Source organism: Bos indicus, chromosome 9 (assembly GCF_029378745.1).
Source record: "Bos indicus isolate NIAB-ARS_2022 breed Sahiwal x Tharparkar chromosome 9, NIAB-ARS_B.indTharparkar_mat_pri_1.0, whole genome shotgun sequence".
In the NCBI taxonomy this organism is placed as follows: Eukaryota; Metazoa; Chordata; class Mammalia; order Artiodactyla; family Bovidae; genus Bos; species Bos indicus.
Window position 1 is genome coordinate 35,258,405 of NC_091768.1, and position 22,434 is coordinate 35,280,838.

Genomic DNA, 22,434 nt, shown 5'->3' on the forward strand with positions numbered 1-22,434 from the left:
AGGGAATATGCAAATTAAAATAAAGTGGTAAAAAGTCAGTCTTGAAAGAGCAGGAGTGAGTGTCCTATTAAAGCTCTTTGAGATTTGTGCTCTGTCAGCACTCTCTCCTCCCATACCTCTTTACTCTCTCTGTGCATACCATGGTGGCGCTAGTGGTAAGGAACTTGCCTGCCAATGCAGGAGATGTGAGATATGCGGGTTCGATCCCTGGGTCAGGAAGATTCCCTGGAGAAGGAAATAGCAACCCACTCCAGTGTTCTTGCCTAGGGAATCCCATGGACAGAGAAACCTGGTGGGCTAGCAGTCCATAGGGTTGCAAAGAGTTGGACATGACTGAAGTCACTTACACACACGCAGGACTCTTTCCTCCCATACCTCTTAAGTCTCTCTCTAAATATCCTGCTGCTGCTACTGCTAAGTCACTTCAGTCGTGTCTGACTCTGTGTGACCCCATAGACGGCAACCCACCAGGCTCCCCTGTCCCTGGGATTCTCCAGGCAAGAATACTGGAGTGGGTTGCCATTTCTTTCTCCAATGCATGAAAGTGAAAAGTGAAAGTCAAGTCGCTCAGTTGTATCCGACTCTTAGCGACCCCATGGACTGCAGCCTACTAGGCTCCTCTATCCATGGGATTTTCCAGGCAAGAGTACTGGAGTGGGGTGCCATTGCCTTCTCCAAATATCCTACCATGGACTAAATCCTCCAATCTGGGAGACAAAACCATTAGTTTAAAGTTCCAAGCTCATATTTTCATAGATTTGTGAACCTTAAGGACAGTTCTTACTCATCTTTTTGTCCCTGCCATAGAGGAGGGATTCTAATTGATTGGACTCTGGTTCCAAATCTGAGTCCTAATAATTGTGATCATGGGCTTCCCAAGTGGTATGGTGGTAAAGAACCCACCTGCCAGTGCAGAAGATGCAAAATATGTGGGTTCAATTCCTGGGTTGGGAAGATCCCTTGGAGTAGGAAATGGCAACTCACTGCAGTATTCTTGCCTGGAGAATCCTAGAGACAGAGTAACTTGGTGGCCTACAGTCCATGGGTCTCAAAGAGTTGGACATGACTGAGTGTGCACGTGCGCACACACACACACACACACACACCATTGTGGTCATGGGCTGCAGTACTATGTCTGACCCAGTTTGGGACTCTAGAACCCTTGTATTTCATGAGAGAGGAGACATGGTACTAGAATCAATGACTCTAATTGGAACCACAGTTAGTATCAGAAATATAAGTTCTTCTCTACACTAATAGAAAGTTCTTTCTAATTGAAAGAAGCGAGGGAGGAAATACTGTTATCTGAAGGTGGGAACAAGAACAAGTCAAAACAATACATAATCTCCTATGATTCTCTGAATAAGACACGTAAGGCCGTCTCCACTTCTCTCACTGCTTCTGTGAGACCACAGTTCTCCTGGTTGTTCTCTCCCTCTCCAGTGTTCTTTCTGGGTTCAGTTCAGTTCAGTTCAGTTCAGTCACTCAGTCATGTCCGACTCTTTGTGACCCCATGAATTGCAGCACTCGAGGCCTCTCTGTCCATCACCAACTCCCGGAGTTCACCCAGACTCACGTCCATCCAGTCAGTGATGCCATCCAGCCATCTCATCCTCTGTCGTTCCCTTCTCCTCCTGCCTCCAATCCCTCCCAGCATCAGAGTCTTTTCCAATGAGTCAACTCTTTGTATGAGGTGGCCAAAGTACTGAAGTTTCAGCTTTAGCATCATTCCTTCCAAAGAAATCCCAGGGCTGATCTCCTTCAGAATGGATTGGTTGGATCTCCTTGCAGTCCAAGGGACTCTCAAGTGTCTTCTCCAACACCACAGTTCAAAAGCATCAATTCCCTCTAAGTTTAAACATTCCTTTATGATCTATTCTTGAGCCAGTTCTCCTCTCTCCTAAATACTTCTCTCTTTGTATCTATTCATTTTTTTTTTTTTTGGTAGCTAAGCAATTCTCCCTGTTTAGATGACCACTAAATATATATCTCTAATGAATTGTTTTTACTAAATCTCATAGACTTGTATTTGGACTATACCCTCAATAGTACTCTTGCCTGGAAAGTCCCATGGATGGAGGAGCCTGGAAGGCCGCAGTCCATGGGGTCACTAAGAGTCAGACACGACTGAGTGACTTCACTTTCACTTTTCACTTTCATGCATTGGAGAAGGAAATGGCAACCCACTCCAGTGTTCTTGTCTGGAGAATCCCAGGGACAGCAGGGCCTGGTGGGCTGCCGTCTATGGGGTCACACAGAGTCGGACATGACTGAAGCAACTTAACAGCAGCAACAGCAACAGCAACTCAATAGTTCAACTGGATATATTTAAAATCAAATTTATTACATTTTCATTATTTTATACTTATCTTTTTCTTTACTCAGAATAATAGGAAGGAACAGAAAATTGCTAGAAGTTTGAAATTTTGATCCATATTCTCAGAGGCAGGAACGTGAAAAAACAGCCAGCTGATACTAGATGTAGGTTATTAGAATTTGAGAAACTAGAGAAAAAGAGGATAGAAACTTTGGTTCAGAGTTGAAATTTTATAGCATATATTCAAGGAAGTGTGACACAAAGCTCAAGAAAACGTTGTATTTAATTATGTTTTCTGTTTGGGTTTAGGTTTTCCAGGCTGCTTTTATATGAACCGTCTTATACCCTGTTGTTCCTTAAGGTACCACATAACCCATAATTTGGGCTTCCCAGGTAGCTCAGTAGTAAAGAATTCACCTGCAATGCAGGAGACATGGTTTCTATCCCTGGGTTGGGAAGATCCCCTGGAGAAGGAAATGGCAACCCACTCCGGTATTCTTGCCTTGGAAATCCCATGGACGGAGGAGCCTGGCGGGCTACTGTCCACGGGGTGGCAAAAGAGTTGAACCCAGCTTAGCAACTGACTAAACAGCAACATGAAGTGAAGAGAAGTCGCTCAGTCGTGTCCAACTCTGTGACCCCATGGACTGTAGCCCACCAGGCTCCTCTGTCCATGGGATTCTCCAGGCAAGGATACTGGAGTGGGTTGCCATTTCCTTCTCCAGGGGATCTTCCCAACCCAGGGATCGAACCCGGATCTCCCACATTGCAGGCAGACACTCTACCCTCTCAGCCACCAGAGAAGCTTAACAGCAACAATAGCACCTGGTAATTCACAGGGCTCGTAATTGTCTTAGTCATCATGGATCAAAGCACTCTCCCTTCCATTCACCTTCCCCATAGAATTAGCTGTCAGATTCTTTCAGCTTTAACTCTGTAATACCTTGTTGCTTTTTCTTTTCTTTAAAAATTCCTTTTGCTACTCACTAAGTTCAGGCCCCTTTTATTCTTCTAAACAGGACTCTTTTTTGTATTCTTTTCCTGCTTCAATACAGCCAGCCTACTGATGCCAGAACAGTCTGTGTAAAATTCAGCCCTCATCATGCCACTTCTATTGATTAGAGAGAAGGAAATGAAGGCTAGAGGGAGGTGTCAAGTTGATGGATGATCAGATGTAGACTTTTTGAAATTCAATCTTTGGAGATACAAGGAGCTCAAGTCAAATATACTTATTATTGAGAATTTGGGCTTGCTGTGTGTGTATGGGTGGATGGAAAGGCAAATGTTTGGCTAATGGAACATCTAAAATGATGCTTTCATGGACCCAGATAAGACCATGTAATTCTTTATCTTGAGGACAAGATTGGTGAAATGCATTTCTCTCTTGTTTTGCTAATCTACTTTAACTAATACAAGTGCACAAAGCAGAAGAAAGTGGTGATGAAGAGCTCAGATTTCAAAGTCAGATGACCACATTGGATCCCAGATCTCTAACTTAACAAGTGTGCCACTTTATAAAGTTATTTCCTCATCTTTGAGTTTCAATGACCTCTGCTGTAAAGTGGCGATTTTTGTGTGGAGTTATTTATTGAATAGTTCATATTAGATTACTCTGTCAATTTATTATGTAGCTTATAGTGTGCATGATAGCAGATAATCTGTATATAACATAGAGACAGTGCTTACAGAGTAATAGTACTAATAAATGACATTGAGTGATTGCTGTGTATTAGGTGCTGTTCTAACCACTACCGATGAGCAGTACTTAAAACGCTATTTAATCTTGATAAGATGCTATTTTACATAATGTACCATTATCATTTCTTTTTTTACACATGAGGAAAATAAAGAGCAGGGATGTTAAATACCTTGCCCAAAGTCATATAGCAAATACGTGACAGGATCAGAATTGAAAGTGGTTCCTTTTTTTGAGTCACACTCAAGAGCCTACGAGTTTTTACTCTTACCTTCCTGCTAATGGTAACAACAGCATGCCTTTCCTATCTGAAGCACACAGTTATTTTGCATCTCCAGAACTGAGTGAGTCTTCATGAGGGAATCAGCAACTCACATTCTCATAAATCTTTGTTTCCCATTGCCTGAAGAATAAAGTCCATAGTACTTATTTAAGTGCAAGTGTTTTGTAATTTGGTTTCAGTTTACCTATTTGGCTTTATCTTCTTTTTTCTTTTAAATAATCATAGAATATGATAGAAAAATCTCCGCTACTTTTAGTTCAACAAGCACATTTTTTCAGCTTCTTAATTTTGTAGCTTAGCTCTGCTGGGAATGCCCCCTCACTCCCAGTGAAAATTCTTCACCAACTTATGGCCCTGATAAAATGTCACTCTCCATGAAGAATTCCTCAAACTTTTACTGTTTATCAATAGCAAAATTTTGCAGCATTTAATATGAATGGTTTTAGTTATGAAAGAATCAAGATTACACATTGATCCCAGAGTCATTTCTCTTTTATTTTTTTATTTTTTTTATTTTTAAAATTTTTCTAAAAATTTATTTAAAAATTAATTGTGATAGAAATATAGTTGATGTATAACATTATATGTTACAGCTGTACAATATACTGATTCACAATTTTGAAAGGTTATATTCCATTTATGGTTATTATAAAATATTGGCTGTATATTCTGTGTCATGCAGTATATCCTTGTAGCTTTTTTTTTTTTTTTCTAAATTTTTAAAAGAAAATCCATCCTGAACCCTCCTCCCTCCTCCCTCCCCATATCATCCCTCTGGGTCGTCCCAGTGCACCAGTCCCAAGCATCCAGCATCGTGCATTGAACCTGGACTGGCATCTCGTTTCATACATGACATTTCACATGTTTCAATGCCATTCTCCCAAATCTTGCCACCCTCTCCCTCTCCCACAGAGTCCATAAGCCTGTTCTATACATCAGTGTCTCTTTTGCTGTCTCGTATAGAGGGTTATCGTTACCATCTTTCTAAATTCCACATATATGCATTAGTATACTGTATTGGTGTTTGTCCTTCTGGCTTACTTCACTCTGTATAATAGGCTCCAGTTTCATCCACCTCATTAGAACTGATTCAAATGTATTCTTTTTAATGGCTGAGTAATACTCCATTGTGTATATGTACCACAGCTTTCTTATCCATTCATCTGCTGATGGACATCTAGGTTGCTTCCATGTCCTGGCTATTATAAACAGTGCTGCGATGAACATTGGGGTACACGTGTCTCTTTCCCTTCTGGTTTCCTCAGTGTGTATGCCCAGCAGTGGGATTGCTGGATCATAAGGCAGTTCTATTTCCAGTTTTTTAAGGAATCTCCACACTGCTCTCCATAGTGGCTGTACTAGTTTGCATTCCCACCAACAGTGTAAGAGGGTTCCCTTTTCTCCACACCCTCTCCAGCATTTATTATTTGTAGAGTCATTTCTCTAGAGTTAACATATTTTGAGTTACTGAAACATCACTGCAGAGTCCCATGTTTTCTTAATTGTTTTTACAGCTAGATAGACCAAAGCAAGACTGATCTTTAGAAAAACAGTTGTGCCTGAAACATCTGTTCACTTCTTAGAAGGGATATTAGACTTAACACCTCAATTGTAAATTTACTGGAAAGAATCCTAACACAAAGTTTACAAGGACTGGCCAGCTGACTAATGGGATAGTAATTTGGGGATGTTAGAGGATTTCCATTTTAGAAGATTGGGTAGAATATTTGAATTCATCCTGAGGGAACTATACTTGAGTTAATTAAGGTAAAAACTTTGGCAGTGGTTGGAGCTCACCACTTAGGAAAACATTCAAACATTTCTAGCAAAAAGAGATTCCCTAGCGGGGCCCTATTTAGTTTTGGGCTGTTGATCAAATGTTTTAATGTTGTAGTTGGACTATAGATGGGGAAATCCTACAGTCTGAAAAATGCATACAAATATGAGAATTAGTGGTTCGGTTGCTGATAAAGATGGAGGCTTTGAATTTATCTTCTTGAAACTACACTGTTGACAACAACCTCAGTCACTGTTATTCAGGTAACACTCAGTCTCCCATAGATATCTCTTGATATCTGAATTTTGCTTTAGAGAGGATGAGTTGCTTATAAAAAGAGCTCATTTTAAAAGTTGTTGATTATAGCAGAAAGCTATCATGTAGCACATAGGGCTCAGCTGGGTGCTGTGTGATGACCTAGAGGGGTGGAATGGGATGGTGGGGGTAGTCTCAGGATGGAGTGGGTATATGTATACATACGGCTGATTCATGATATTGTACAGCAGAAACTAACCCAACATTGTAAAGCAATTATATTCCAATAAAAAAATAAAATGTTGGTTATTGTCATGGAGTGGTTCTCACAGAAGATATTTAATTATATCTTTTTTGACATAGACAAGTCATCCTGAGTTGGAGAGGTCTCTGTAAATATGCAACTTTGGGAGGAACACAACGGAGATTTGAGGAAGGGATTCCTGTAGCACTAGCCAAGGCCCACTGACTCAGCCTTACTGACTGACCGAATGGCAGAAGTTTCAGCTGCTTTTGCTCACTTGTGTGCCCCAGTATGATTAGCATTTGCTAGGTGATTTTTTTTTCCAGGTTTATTTGGCTGTTTGACAGAGCTAAATAAACTTATTTTCTTGATTGCCTAGATGTAGACATACTATAAATAAACTATATGTAGAAAGAAACATCTTGAGAAGAAAATGAAGTGATGTGTGTTACACAGACTTCAGAAAGTTGCCTGTAGAATAGTATGAAAACTAGAACAAGCCGCTTTCCTTCTTATTTCTTCATAACGTCATTATTCTAAATATAGGTATGGTAGCTACAGGACAGCAATAATTGGGCCCAAAAGGATATTTTTACCTAGCTCTTTCTAAAATAGAATTAAGCAAAAACTTTCTGGTAATTAAACACTTTCTAAAATTGTTTTCTAAATAACCTGCTTCTAGAATAATCTGCAATTTAATACAACTTTTTCTCTGTCTGTGTTAGGGGTATCTTTAGGGTCAAATGGGGAGTGGGACTGCTTTTGGAAAACCCTTAAATTTTCCGTGGTGTATCACAAAAGTTCTACTATATCAGCATCTCTTGAGATGTTGATTAAAAATATTGGTTCCTAAAATTTACCTCAGACATGACAGAGTCAGAATTTTGGGAGGTACGTCTGGGAAATAAACATTTAAAACAGATGTATTATGAGTACGACTTTTGTAATGTTTGAAAACCATTTGTTTAAGGAAATCTCAAATAGTTGCCTAGGATCTTAACTTCTGCTGATATGTACAGAACAGGAAGACAATCTTCTTAAGCTGAAAAATAATGGATCACTTTGAAAAGAGCAGATTGGGAATCTTAATTATGCTCTTAGGAAGCCTACCAATGGGAAAGGTGACTCCAGGAGGTCTCCTCTTTTCTCAGAGGAGAAAATACAGGTGATATTGACTATACTGGGCTGGAAGAGAATTCTCGTATTGCAAGGCAGAACTTAGAAGAAAAATCTCATGTTTTGGGAGTAGTAATCATTTTATTGTCCTAGAATAAACACAGCTGTGCTAGTTACTAGATATATAAAGATGAATAAGACAACATGGCTATCCTTAAGGACATGAAAACAAATAATGTCAGGAACAAATCAGGCATAAGACAGCACAAAGGAGGGAAGGATCAGGGAAGGATCCGTTAAATCAATTCTTAAAGGATGAGTTGAGTTATCCAGGTGATTGCTAATGGAAGAATGTAGGCAATAAGATTGAATTTTAGGCCAAGGGACAATATGTGTAAAGACATTGACATCTGAAACAACATGATGTATCTGCTGAGCTGTAGACAATTTGATGTGGCTGAAATGTCTAGAACTGTGCATTTGATAGACTTCAGATCCTAGCTGTACAAGGCTTATAATTCAGAATAGCTGCTGTGAGGATAATCTAAAGTGGGTAAACCCAAGAGAAAGCTCCAAGGTGATCCTCTCCTTTGCTGTCAGTGACTATTTTGACCTCTTTATCGGCACTTTTTTCTTAAATGATTCTTTCCTGCTCTACGGCTTTAAATAACAACTCTGCTGAGGATTTCTGATGGATATCTGCAGAACTAGAGCCATATTGCTATCTCATTTCCCATGTCACCTCTCCATCTGGCATCTAAATGATAACATATTCAAGATGAAACTCTTGATTTTGTCCTCATAAACCTACACTTGGCTCAGCTTTCTTCTTCTCATCCAAACAGTTGTTGAAGCTGAAGTCCAAAGAGTTCTTCTTAATTTCTCTTTTTCTATCATCTCTTATATTCATTCATCAGTTTTTATCTAAAAAAAAAAAAAAAGTTCCAGAATAGTCTACCTCTTTTGATCACTTTTGCTATCTATCAGAGCCATCATTAGGGCTTCCCTGGTGGCTCAGAGGTTAAAGCATCTGCCTGCAATGTGGGAGACCTGGGTTCGATCCCTGGGTTGGGAAGATCCCCTGGAGAAGGAAATGACAACCCACTCCAGTATTCTTGCCTGGAGAGTCCCATGGACGGAGGAGCCTGGTGGGCTACAGTCCACGGGGTTGCAAAGAGTCAGACACGACTGAGCGACTTCACTTCACTTCATAGCCATCATTAAGAGTCACTTGTTGATAGTCTCTTTTTCTCCATTAGAAGTTAACCTTTGTGACATGTGAAATAGAGCCCTCTCTCCAGTCTTAAAACTTTGTATATCTACTTAGAATAAAAGCAAACTACTCACCATGGTCTCAAAGCCCTGATAGATCTAACTTCAGTTTACCTCTGTGATGATGTTACTCCTGCTTTCCATCCTTCACTGGGTTCAAGTCACAGTGACCTTTCTGTTGCTCTAACATGCCCAGTTAGGTCCTGCCTCAGGTGTTTGCCCTTGTTGTTTCCTTCTTCTTGGGATGATTTTCCCTGGCTCAGAGTATGAATGACTCTTTCTTATCATTCAGGTCTCAGCTCACATGTCACCTCCCCCAGAAAGGACTCACCTTATTGCTCTATCTAAAATAGTAATTCTAACAACTGGCTAATTACAATTCATAACATTGCCCTGGGGTTTCCCTTTATTCTATTTATTGGTGTTTCTAGTTATCCTTTTATTGATTTGTGTTTTTTCCCCACTAGAATTAAGTCCTCTGTGACAGGATTCCTTTTTACTTTTATTCACTACTATATTCCTTCCAGCTGGAACTGTGCCTGGCCCAGAATACGCTAAGGGTATCTCTGTAAATAACTATTGGACATATGAAAAAAATAAAGGGAACATTTTCAACTAAAACTATGATGAGCACAGTCTCTAGAATTACCAGTGAACAGGCCATCAGCCCTATGTGGCTATTCAATTTCAATTTAAAATTATTAAACTTAAAATTCTAAATTTAGTTCCTTGGTTGCATTAACCGTGTCTCAAGTGTTCAATAGGCACATGTAGCTAGTGATTATTATGTTAAACACACAGAAATAGGACACATCATCTTTGCAGAAAGTTCTATTGGACAGTACTCTATTCTAGAGAATGAAGTATTTAAATCATGATAAATGAATAAGTGTTAAGAAAATTTCTAACCTAGACAGGTTATATAATTTAAGGAGTAAGTGAAAAGCCATGAGATTTTCTTTTAAAGAACTCTTTTAAATAAAGTAAATTCTCAGCTCTGGTGAAGGCTTAGCAGCCACATATCCTGAAGGTGGGTCTTTGGACTTTTGACCTCCCAGTGTCCCTCCTGGATTTGCCATAATATTCTTGTGATCATAATTAAACTTGAATTGTGCCTGCCAAGTACTAAATCTTTCATTGAATCTGCAGAAGACATGGTCTTTGACTGCAAGGAATTTTTCAAGTCTCTTTCCAAACTGTATTTAAGAATAGAGCACATTTTGCAAGAGCTTTAATGAAAAGATTCATGATGATTGATGACTCTGAGAAAATGTGGGTGACAGAGCCCACAATTTCAAAGCATTTCCTTGTCCTGTTTAATTTATAAATGAGAAGAAATTGACTTGTCCTATTTAATTTACAGAACTTCAGAAACTCTCCAGTTTAAACTACTAACAATCGTGCCCGTGTTTTATTAGATCTTTACCTAAGGGCTTGTCAGAATTCTTCTAGCAGGCTATCTTCTAGCTCATTCCCAGTTTGCATTAAGGCTGCCTCCCTTGTACGGCAACCAGTCAGAGCTCTTTGGAATAGTCCCCAAGACAATATTTTAAAGAAGTGTTTTACTGAGTCTGAATACAAATGTATCCATGGGGCTTATTTGGTTTCAATTCAACTCAAGCGACAAGAGAGGACATTGCTTGTCTGAGAAAACGCGATCATGGTTCAGAAAATTTTTCTGTTCTATATACAGGGAGCATGCTGAGAAGCGAACGAGAGGGACAGCAGAGGTTTGGAAAATCCTTGTTTTTGAAAAACCAGTTCTGGCCTAGCTTTACAGAGTGGAGAATCTGCATGTGGCTCCTACCTGGAGAAAAACAGTTCACTTGATATTCAGAGGAATGAAATAGCATCAGAAAAAGCTTTCACGAGCTGTTTTCATCTTTGCTGGCTTGCAATGTCATCATGTATTTCAGGCAAATAGAGTTTGCATCAGTTCAGTTGACAGGACTTCATGAATTTTAATATCCTGACTCCATATTCATGTTGGTGTTGATGCATCCTTGCATCTTTTTTCCCCTTCATTTTTTTAGTAAAAATCTGGATTTGTGCCCAAGTACAGAGCATTGCCATTCTCTAAAGTATTTGAAACAATTAATGCAGGTTAAATGAAAAATTGCACGAGTTTGTGAAATTTGCTTCAACAATTCCACAGGCTATAATAGTAGGCTACATTTGAATGAGTAAGATAGAAGACACATTTCATCATTTTGCTTCTGGGCTCTTCGGTTTGTTCAAGTTGGACTCCTTCACAAAATCTTTCAATACCTTTCAGTCTTGGGTCTAGACAATCTGGGAGTTAGTTTGTCATGTCACTGCAACAGAATATTAAAACTTTCTATGCTTGCAGTAAAACTGAAAATGCCTTTTTAAGATTATGTTCATATATATAAAGATGAATACAAAACCATACAGCTACTCCTGGGTTATTTATTGTCCAAGAGACCTGAGTCTGACACTTTGGAATGATGTTTCCACATGGGTAACTATGGTTGTCCTTATTAACATATTCAGAGTTGATATTTGGTCACCTGCCCGCTTGTTCATGTTCCCAAAGAAGGGATGTGCAAATTGCAATCCAAGGTGCAGAGAAAATAGCACAAAAGGGAAAAGTTATGCTGATAGAGAAAGATACACAAATTCACAATTGCATGAAAAAAAGTTCAATCAGCATATTTGTTTTCCCATTCTGCATCATATTACTGTAGGTAAGATAAGATTTGTCTCTTGAATAGGCAACCCAGAACAAATTTCTATTCTTGCTACATAATAGATGTTATTTAGAGACACGGAAGTACATACATAGCTGAAAAGTTGCAGTTCTGGATACAATAATTTAGAGCATTTGAACACAGGTGTGTCATTGCTCTGCTTGGTATTAAGTTACATTGTTGTCATATCCGATCCAAACCATCCTAGGAAATTGAGAAAGGACTTTTATCAGCTTTCATTGAATTCAGCTTGTTGTTTCCTGTAGATTGTAGTGCCTTGAAGTTTAGCTCACAAGCTCAGTGTATGCATGCTAAGTCATGTCCTACTCTTTGCGACCTATGAACTCCTCTGTTCCGGGGATTTTCCAAGTAAGAATATTGGAGTGGGTTGCTATGCCCTACTCCAAGGGATCTTACTGACCCAGGGATCAAATCCACATCTCTTATGTCTCCTGAACTAACAGGCAGGTTCTTTACCACAGACACTACTTGGGATGCCCCTGCTGCTGCTGCTAAGTTGCCTCAGTCGTGTCCGACTCTGTGCGACCCCATGGATGGCAACCCACCAGGCTCCCCCATTCCTGGATTCTCCAGGCAAGAACACTGGAGTGGGTTGCCATTTCCTTCTCCAATGCATGAAAATGAAAAGTGAAAGTGAAGTCGCTCAGTCGTGCCCGACTCTTAGTGACCCCATGGACTGCAGCCTACCAGGCTTCTCCGTCCATGGGAGTTTCCAGGCAAGAGTACTGGAGTGGGGTGCCATCGCCTTCTCCACCAACTCAGTATTGTCTCCTTAAAACGTAATGTCTAAATAGGGTTACCAATGAGAATATAATGATTGCTGTGGCTTTCTGAAATTTTGTTTTAGAAAGAATAAGAAGAATTTCTGATTTAGAGGGCAAGAGAATTAACTTCAAATATTTGACCCTTTATTAGAGGATATGTAAACTTAAATCCTGATTTACTCTTGGAAGGAAAGTTATGACCAACTTAGATAGCATATTCAAAAGCAGAGACATTACTTTGCCAACAAAGGTCCATCTAGTCAAGGCTATGGTTTTTCCAGTGGTCATGTATGGATGTGAGAGTTGGACTGTGAAGAAAGCTGAGTGCCAAAGAATTGATGCTTTTGAACTGTGCTGTTGGAGAAGACTCTTGAGAGTCCCCTGGACTGCAAGGGGATCCAACCAGTCCATTCTGAAGGAGATCAGCCCTGGGATTTCTTTGGAAGGAATGATGCTAAAGCTGAAACTCCAGTACTTTGGCCACCTCATGTGAAGAGTTGACTCATTGGAAAAGATTCTGATGCTGGGAGGGATTGAGGGCAGGAGGAGAAGGGGACGACAGAGGATGAGATGGGTGGATGGCATCACCGACTCAATGGACATGAGTTTGGGTAAACTCCGGGAGTTGGTGATGGACAGGGAGGCCTGGCGTGCTGCGATTCATGGGGTAACAGAGTCAGACACGACTGAGCAACTGAAATGAACTGAACTGAAACTTAAATCCTGATTTCCCTTCAGAAAAATTATGTTGGCATATAGATTTCCTTAGTTGTATTAAACATAATGTTTTCAGCAATAGCTTTGAACATTTTAACCCAGTACTCCTCCCAAGATGATCACCTCGAAATTATCATCTCAATTCACATGTCAAGAAAAAATATTTTTTAAACTATTTCCAAGTTCATGGATAAAATATTTATTTATTTTTAAATTTTATTTTTAAACTTTACAAATTGTATTAGTTTTGCCAAATATCAAGGGAAAGCTAAAGAATCCTTTAATCAATTGTTTCAGAATGAGAAAGGCTAATACTTAAGGCCATGTTTCCATAAGAGAGTATGAGGCTATAAAAAGAGGATAGTTAACAAATGGAAGGCCATTGAACTTAAAAGCTGACTGGGGCTCTAAAGACCACTGTGCGCTTGAATATAAGCTCAGAAGTAGAAGGCTATGACTACTTTACTTATTGTTCTCCCTGCTGCCCACAAGCAACTCACACAATGTTGGAATGAAATAGGAGATTGATAAACATTTGTTGAATAAATAAATGAATCCCAAGAGGCAAATGGCTTTTCCAAGTTAAAACAATGTTACAGTTTTACCAGAGGTGAAAGAGGAGAGTGAAAAGATGTCTTAAAATTCAACATTCAGAAAACTAAGATCATGGCATCCGGTCCCATCACTTCATGGCAAATAGATGAGTAAAATGTGGAAACAGTGACATATCTTATTTTCTTGAGCTCTAAAATCATGGTGGACGGTGACTGCAGCCATGAAATTAAAAGATGTTTGCTCCTTGGAAGAAAAGCTATGACAAACCTAGACAGCATATTAAAAAGCAGAGACATCATGTTGCCAACAAAGGTCTGTATAGTCAAAGCTATGGTTTTTCTAATAGTCACGTACAGATGTGACAGACCATACACAAGGCTGAGCACCAAAGAACTGATGCTTTCAAATTGTGGTGCTGGAGAAGACTGTTGAGAGTCCCTTGGTCAGCAAGGAGATCAAATCAATCAGTTGTAAAGGAAATCAGCCCTGAATATTCTTTGGAAGGACTTGGCCACCTGATGTGAAGAGTCAACTCATTGGAAAAGACCCTGATGCTAAGAAAGACTGAAGGCCAAAGGAGGAGAGGGTGGCAGAGGATGAGATGGGTGGATGGCATCATCAACTCAACGGACATGAGTTTGAGTCTGGGAGATAGTGAATGATAGGGAAGCTAGGCATGCTGCAGTTCATGGAGTCACAAAGAGTTGGACATGACTTAGCAACTGAACATCAGTTTTACAGTGGATTCAAGAATCACATGTAATCCTTCTGTAGTCTTCTGACATCTGAAATGATGCTCTTCCATGACTCTGGTGCTTTTAAAAAATTTACAAGCTAATTCTTAGCAACTTGAAGATAGCCAAATTGAGCAATGGTCACTTCATTTTCAGTGGAATAAATGTTTTCCCAGAAAAGATGAACTCTTGTTGCAGTAAAGCTAATTTTTGCAGGAAAATTTATGGGAAAATAAAAAGTCACCATTTAGGGCTGGTAATACAGGTCTAAGATCTAGGGTGGCTGACTAGTATCAGTTTGGCTGATACTTTCCCAGTTTCAGCACTGGAAGTCCTATGTCCCAGGAACCTCATCAGTCCAGGTCAAATCAGGATGATTATCATCCTATTCAAATTTGCAGGAGCAAAATAGAACTGGGGGATGGTTTCTGAGGCTATACAAAACCAAAAGTGTACATATTTCCTCAACATACCAACCTCATTTAGGGATAATAATATCATGTATATTTTTATAAATAAACACAAGATATCATAGAAACATTCACCATCTGTTTTAAAATTTCTGATGTTCTTTGTTATGTAAAAATTTCTTGAGTGGCCAAGTATGAGAAAATCTGATACCTTGGTTTGGCTGAAAGAGTATAGGTGAATGCAATGACTACAAAAGTCTGTATAGTTGGAAAGTCTGATGTGACCAAATACGGCATACTCACATGAGACATTAATAAAGATAAAATATGTGGTAGAACGGGAAAGCCCAGCATGCTGCAGTTCATGGGGTCGCAGAGAGTCAGACACGACTTAGTGACTAAACAACAATATGATACAACAGGAAAAAGAAAGCGGTGGTAGTTTTTGAATAGTCTAAGACTGCCAGAGGAAGCTCCACCGGGACTTCTCAGTCTCACAGTGTGGATCTGCTTCATCTTTGGGTGATGAATCATCTAAGATGTATGAAAGATGTTTTACTTTTGAGAGAGCTCAAACACTAGTTTACTGAAAGGACTTCTTTTTACTTTGCTAATGACACAACTAAAAGTGGGCTGTGTAACCAGTGGAACTACATACCAGTCATCAAGCTATAGAGCCTGAACGTTGCAAACAAGCTAGTGTAGGGTGCTTCAGGGGAAGTTCTGAACGTTAAATAGCACAGTATACCTAGGACGTTTCATCTTTATCTTGGCCATTCCCAGAGATAAGCATAGAGCTACCCGAGTCTGGCTGTCAAGCTACAGGTTAAACCTAACCACACACCACAAATAGTTATTGGAGGTTACTGTCTAGTATTTTCATAGTAAGAAGGTGAGTTTAGAATGGAGTTTAGAATGGATCAATGGCCATACAATAATGAAAATATTAATAATTGGAGAGTAACTCTCAGCATATTAAAACTAGGAGATAATTTTTGATGTCTGAATGCTGATTTAGAGTAAATGAAGTATTAGTTTATAATTCAGGTTATAAACCCATGGGACTTAATTTTCTTTGAGAAGGTTTGACGGGACTGTACCAATGACTTCAAATAGGTTTTAGTAACTCATGTTAACCTAACCTTGATGGAATTATAGGGAGGTAGGCATTGTTCACTTTCATGCAATGGAGAAGGCAATGGCACCCCACTCCAGTGTTCTTGCCTGGAAAATCCCATGGACGGAGGAGCCTGGTGGGCTGCAGTTTATGGAGTCTCGAAGAGTCAGACACGACTGAAAACTTCAATTTCACTTTTCACCTTCATGCATTGGAGAAGGAAATGGCAACCCACTCCAGTGTTCTTGCCTGGAGAATCCCAGGGACGGGGGAGCCTGGTGGGCTGCCATCTATGGGGTCGCACAGAGTCGGACATGACTGAAGCAACTTAGCAGCAGCAACAGGAATTGTTTACAGATATTCTTTTTTTATTTTATTTTATTATTTTTTAAATTTTATTTTATTTTTAAACTTTACAATATGGTATTAGTTTTGCCAAATATTGAAATGAATCCACCACAGGTATACATGTGTTCCCCATCCTGAACCCTCCTCCCTCCTCCTTCCCCATACCATCCCTCTGGGTCATCCCAGTGCACCAGCCCCAAGCATCCAGTATCGTGCATCGAACCTGGACTGGCAACTCGTTTCATACATGATATTATACATGTTTCAATACCATTCTCCCAAATCTTCCCCTCCTCTCCCTCTCCCACAGAGTCCATAAGACTCTTCTATACATCAGTGTCTCTTTTGCTGTCTCGTACATAGGGTTATTGTTACTATCTTTCTAAATTCCATATATATGCATTAGTATACTGTATTGGTGTTTTTCTTTCTGGCTTACTTCACTCTGTATAATAGGCTCCAGTTTCATCCACCTCATTAGAACTGATTCAAATGTATTCTTTTTAATGGCTGAGTAATACTCCATTGTGTATATGTACCATAGCTTTCTTATCCATTCATCTGCTGATGGACATCTAGGTTGCTTCCATGTCCTGGTTATTATAAACAGTGCTGCGATGATTCTGAGTTTCATATCAAAAAAGTTGATACACCTCTCCATCATGTCTCCATAGATACTCTGATAGAGAAATAACTTTCTGCTCAGCAGGTCATGCATATCACTCAGGGTATCATTTCTTCTGTTCTTAGTTAAGTCATTTAATCAAGACTCAGGATATGAGATGTGGCAGCTAGAAAAAAATCTGTGTTTATGGATCATTCCCATAATCAGGTCCCACTTGCTTTTTTGTCCGATTCACTACTATTCACCATTACATCTATGCACTATTGGCTCATACTGGGCTAGTCACTATTCTCTGATCTTCCAGGCTCTTCTTCACCCCGCTTGCATGTGAAAATGTGATACTATCTGCTGGGAAAATTGACAAAATTAGCATCTATCATCTTCCTCTTTATCTGTTATATCTTCTTTTTTCTTGGGGCTAAATTATATTTCAATTGACCCATTCTAAATGTTCAAAATTAGTTGCTAAGTAAGTGAATGGATATTGGAGGATTTTTCTCCTGAAAATGTATACTTCATGTGTATATATACATACGTATATTTAAATGTGATAGTTTCTTTACACACATAAATGAACATGGAACTAATAAGCTACCACCAACCAGAAGAGTTCAGGAAAGGTCAAAACGAGACACCACATGTCAGATCACCTCCCAGAATCCTTCTTGCTGGCATCCATCTTGGCTGAGCAAGGTGTGCGCCACCAGGAAGGACTCTGAGTCAGAATGATTGGCCAAAGACAACCCAGAAGCTAATCCCATCACCATAAAACCCGAGACTGCAGAGCTGTTTTTCTGGATTCCCTTACTCTACTGCCCTCCACCTGGGTTCCCTTTCCCAATAAATCTCTTGCTTTGTCAGCACATGTGTCTCCTCGGACAATTCATTTCTGAGTCTTTGACAAGAGCCCAGTTTCAGGTCCCCCTTCCTGCAACAGTGTCACACCAAGCTGCAAATGGCACTTTCATGGGACATCTGGCACACTTCGTTGCCTTGTCCATTGTCCTTGTCTGTTTAGAGTACTCTGTCAATCTTGAGTCACACCAGTCTCAGGACTTCTCATCATCTAGCATCACAAAAGTGTGCAAAAAAGAGAGATTAAAAACAAAGAGAATTATTTATTAGGCATAATTTGGCAGTCTAGAGTATAGAAGTGAAAAATTGTCATTTCTAGGGAGTATTGTACATACATGTATATGTGGTTCTCCTAACTCAGATGAAAATTTAAGTAACATAGCATTTTAAAGGACATTGTAAAATTGTGAAATTAATTATTTAAAAAATATATATAAGTAAGAAAATATAGAGTAAAATGGCACTGCATTTTAATTTAAAAACTGGTTTTGATTCTGTATATTATTCATACAGTTTTTCTTTCACAAAACTCCATCATATCATAAGAATATGTTCATTCCACTATTCTACTTAAATGACTAGCCAGTTTATTGCTGGCCAGCTTTAAAGAAATACGACATATTTTTTTTAAAAAATCCTGCATTTTCTTCTGTATGTTCCTATTAGGTCATCCACACAGAAACTTCTTTGTATCTACTGATAAAAGCTTTTTATCCAGATATAGTACACACTGGGCTGAGCATTTTAAAAGGACGTAGAGGTTATTTCTAGTTCAACCCAATTGATTTTCAATATGAATTTGTTCAGATATTCTCTCATCCTTTTCTTTTTGCATAACTTATTTTTAAGCCCCATCCATGTGAACATCCTTGTGCAATGATGTAAAGATTTTCAAGAACCTGCACTTCCAGCATTTAAAATTACTTACAGTGGAATAATTTCTGCTTGCTCTTAGTTTTATTTAATTAAATTTATATAATTGGAGTATAATTGCTTTACAATATTGTGTTGGTTTATGCCATATAGCACCATGAATCAACCATAGGTATGCATATGTCCCCTCCCTCTTGAACCTCCCACCCACCTCTCACCCCATCCCGCCCCTCTAGGTTGTCACAGAGCACTGGATTTGAGCTTTGTGTGACATACAGCAAGTTTCCTCTGGCTGTCTAATTTTAAATATGGTAATGTGTATGTTTCAATTAGTTTTTAGTTTTCTTAGTGATTCATTTTTTTAAGGGGAGGGTGAGGGGCTTGGCATATTCTTTTGATTGTTCCATAAGCCTGTTTTCTAAACCTTAGTAAGTCTGTCTTTACAACTCTTAAAAAAGCTTTTCATTGCTTGCCTGCATGACTAATGCTTGCTAAAAGCCGGTTTTGGTAGATGCTGCCTTTGAATTTTAAGTTCTAAGTGTCCCACACCATGGTTACAACTTTCAGTTCCTTCTCCTTTCATTTACAATAGAAAACAATTAAGAGTTGAACAGGATCAATTATGATTTGTGATTTCTCTAGTAGGTTACCACAAAGAAAGTTTTGATTTGTAAACTCTGGGGAGCAGGGAACTGATTCAGGGGTTTCCTGCAGGGCTTCCAGCATGCTGATGAATCAAACTTAAATCTGACAGTGAAAAACAAAACTAACTACATTAGCATTATTGAACATTTGAAAAATACAAGAGGATATTAGGAATATAAAACTACCATTCTGCTGCCACCCAATAACTATTAATATTTTGAAAGATCTTTATATAGTAAAAAAAAAAAATGAGAACATGTTATGTTTAGTTTGCCTCTTTTTAATGCTATTTTAGTATTTTCACAATTTTAAACATGATTTTGAATAGCTATAGAATGTCCCATTATGTGGATGTTCCATAATAACCTGTAGTTACTTGATGGGAAATTTGCAGATGAGACCTTGTTCTTGAATTTAAAATTCTGTTTTACCAAATATATGTTTGTTGCTTTTGTTTTTTAAATTATACATTCTTTATTTTCATGGGATTCACAGTATACAATAATGGGCACTGAGCTGTCCAGTAGCATTTAGTTCACAGGACTCTGGTAGAAGTGTTGATCCAGAAGTATAACAACGCTGTAGAAAAGGCGTGCAGTAACTTGCCAAAAGTCACACAAGAGTTGTGGGATCCAGACTTTTAAATAATAGTTTTAGTTTCTTAAGCTCTTACTGTTTGCATTATGCCACATTGTAACTTGAAGAATAAACACAATAACTCAAAGCATTTACAAGAGGTAAGAAAAAATGAGAAATGCATGACTGTGGGGCTGTTGATTTGATATTTGATAAGAGAGATCCCATTTTTATCCCCCTGCAAAAAATAAATGGAGAATTCCATTGAAGTCTCCATTAAGAGAAACAGAAGCCCTTGACACAGCCTGCCCTATATGCCTCACTACTAAATTGGCTAAATGTACAGGTTACTTGGAAAATAAATTGCTAACTGCATGAATAGATGATTGTTTCAGACAAGTATTTTTAAAGAGTGATTGCTGCTACTGCTAAGTCGCTTCAGTTGTATCCGACTCTGTGCGACCCCATAGACGGCAGCCCACCAGGCTCCCCGTCCCTGGGATTCTCCAGGCAAGAAGACTGGAGTGGGTTGCCATTTCCTTCTCCAATGCATGAAAGTGAAAAGTGAAAGTGAAGTCACTCAGTCCTATCCGACTCCTAGTGACCCCATGGACTGCAGCCTACCAGGTCCCTCCATCCATGGGATTTTTCAGGCAAGAGTACTGGAGTGGGTTGCCATTGCCTTCTCCAAAAAGAGTGATTAGTCTTATATTTATCTTCTGTCATTTTCTCTACAAATCCTTTTCTGCCATGTTTGTGTTTCAAAATTTGTTTGAATCATCCTTAAAAAACTTATTATTATTTTTTTTTAATTTAATTTTATTTTTTAACTTTACAATACTGTGTTGGTTTTGCCATATATCAACATGAATCTTATTAAATTTCAGATTCCTGGGCCCTACTCTAGGCCTTCTAACTTTAACTGTGGGAGGGAGTAAGGCATAAGATTCTTCATTAAAATTTTTCTTCCACAGATAACCCTAAAATATAGGTTAAAGAGCTCCACATCATTGTGTTGAGACAAAACTCTTTATTATCATTAACATTAAGCTTCTTTTTTTGAGTACATTCTATAAGCCAGTGTATTTCTAATGTGTTATCTTACTTAAGCATCAGACAGGTAAAAGATACCACATCACTGCAGATGGTAAAACAAATATTCAGAGAATTGAATAACACTGAAATAAAAAATAATTGAAATAAACACCACCACCACCACCACCCCCCCACATGCACATGCATAAACTCAAAACACAAAGAAGTTAGGAGGCAGATTTAGGTTTCTAATTAGAGTCTGTGTAACTTCCAGGTCTCCTACACGTAATCTTGGCCAGACTAGTCAGGCAGTGCTCTGAAACTGTTTTTTATTTTGACAATATATTCACAAGGTTGAACTGCCAAGGATTGTTTTGACTGAAAAAGCTTATTGTAATGATTCTGAAACTGTTAGCGTTTATACATACAGCCATATCCCAAGTGACTTGGATCGAGATGAAGAAACTGTAGAATGGAAATACGGTGAAGGAATACAACTCTGTCCTTATTGTTGGTCCAAGAATCACACCAGTTTTCTTTCCTGTGTGTTGCAGGCAGACGACAGCACAATTAAACTTGGCAATCTGTGCTTGCTAAATCTTCCATTCCTATCCACACCTCACTTCCGGTCCTTTGTGGATAACTGCAGTGACATTGGGAGAAGGCAGTGGCACCCCACTCCAGTTCTCTTGCCTGGAAAACCCCATGGATGGAGGAGCCTGGTAGGCTGCAGTCCATGGGGTCGCTAAGAGTCGGGCACGACTGAATGACTTCACTTTCACTTTCCACTTTCATGCATTGGAGAAGGAAATGGCAACCCACTCCAGTGTTCTTGCCTGGAGAATCCCATGGACGGAGAAGCCTGGTGGGCTGCAGTCCATGGGGTCACACAGAGTCGGACACGACTGAAGCGACTTAGCAGCAGCAATAGCAGCAGTAACATTGGTGTGCATCATCCCTGGTGTTTCTACTCATGGCTCTTACTAACTGTAACAGGTATTTCAAGGGTATGCTGAGAATAGGACTCCATATCAAATGTGGTAACTAATATGAGCTTCAGAGTCTCTGGTTTTGACTGCTCTTCAGAAGCATCTGAACAGGACACGGTTTTAATGTCACAGAATTCTCCAGAGGCAAGAAACAAAGAATCACAAATCTGCATGAAAAGTTAGCTAGTGAGAGCTAAATGTAATTCTTTTGTTGAAAGCAGAGCAAATTATAGCGAAGTGCCACAGTAGCAAGTTTCCAAACAAATCCATAATCAAAAAACTCGGCTGACAATAACACTGCAGCTGAGACTTGGCCAAAGGCCATATTTTTTGAAATCCAGAAAAAACCTTGTATTTCTCACCTTCAAACACGGCAGTTAAATTGATGATCTCTCTTTGTTTCCTTCTGTTTTCATTCTCTCTACTCTTGCCCTTACTCTTATTATGTGCCTGAGATGATAAATTGTCAGTGTTTGTGGATTTCTTATATGATCCAAAT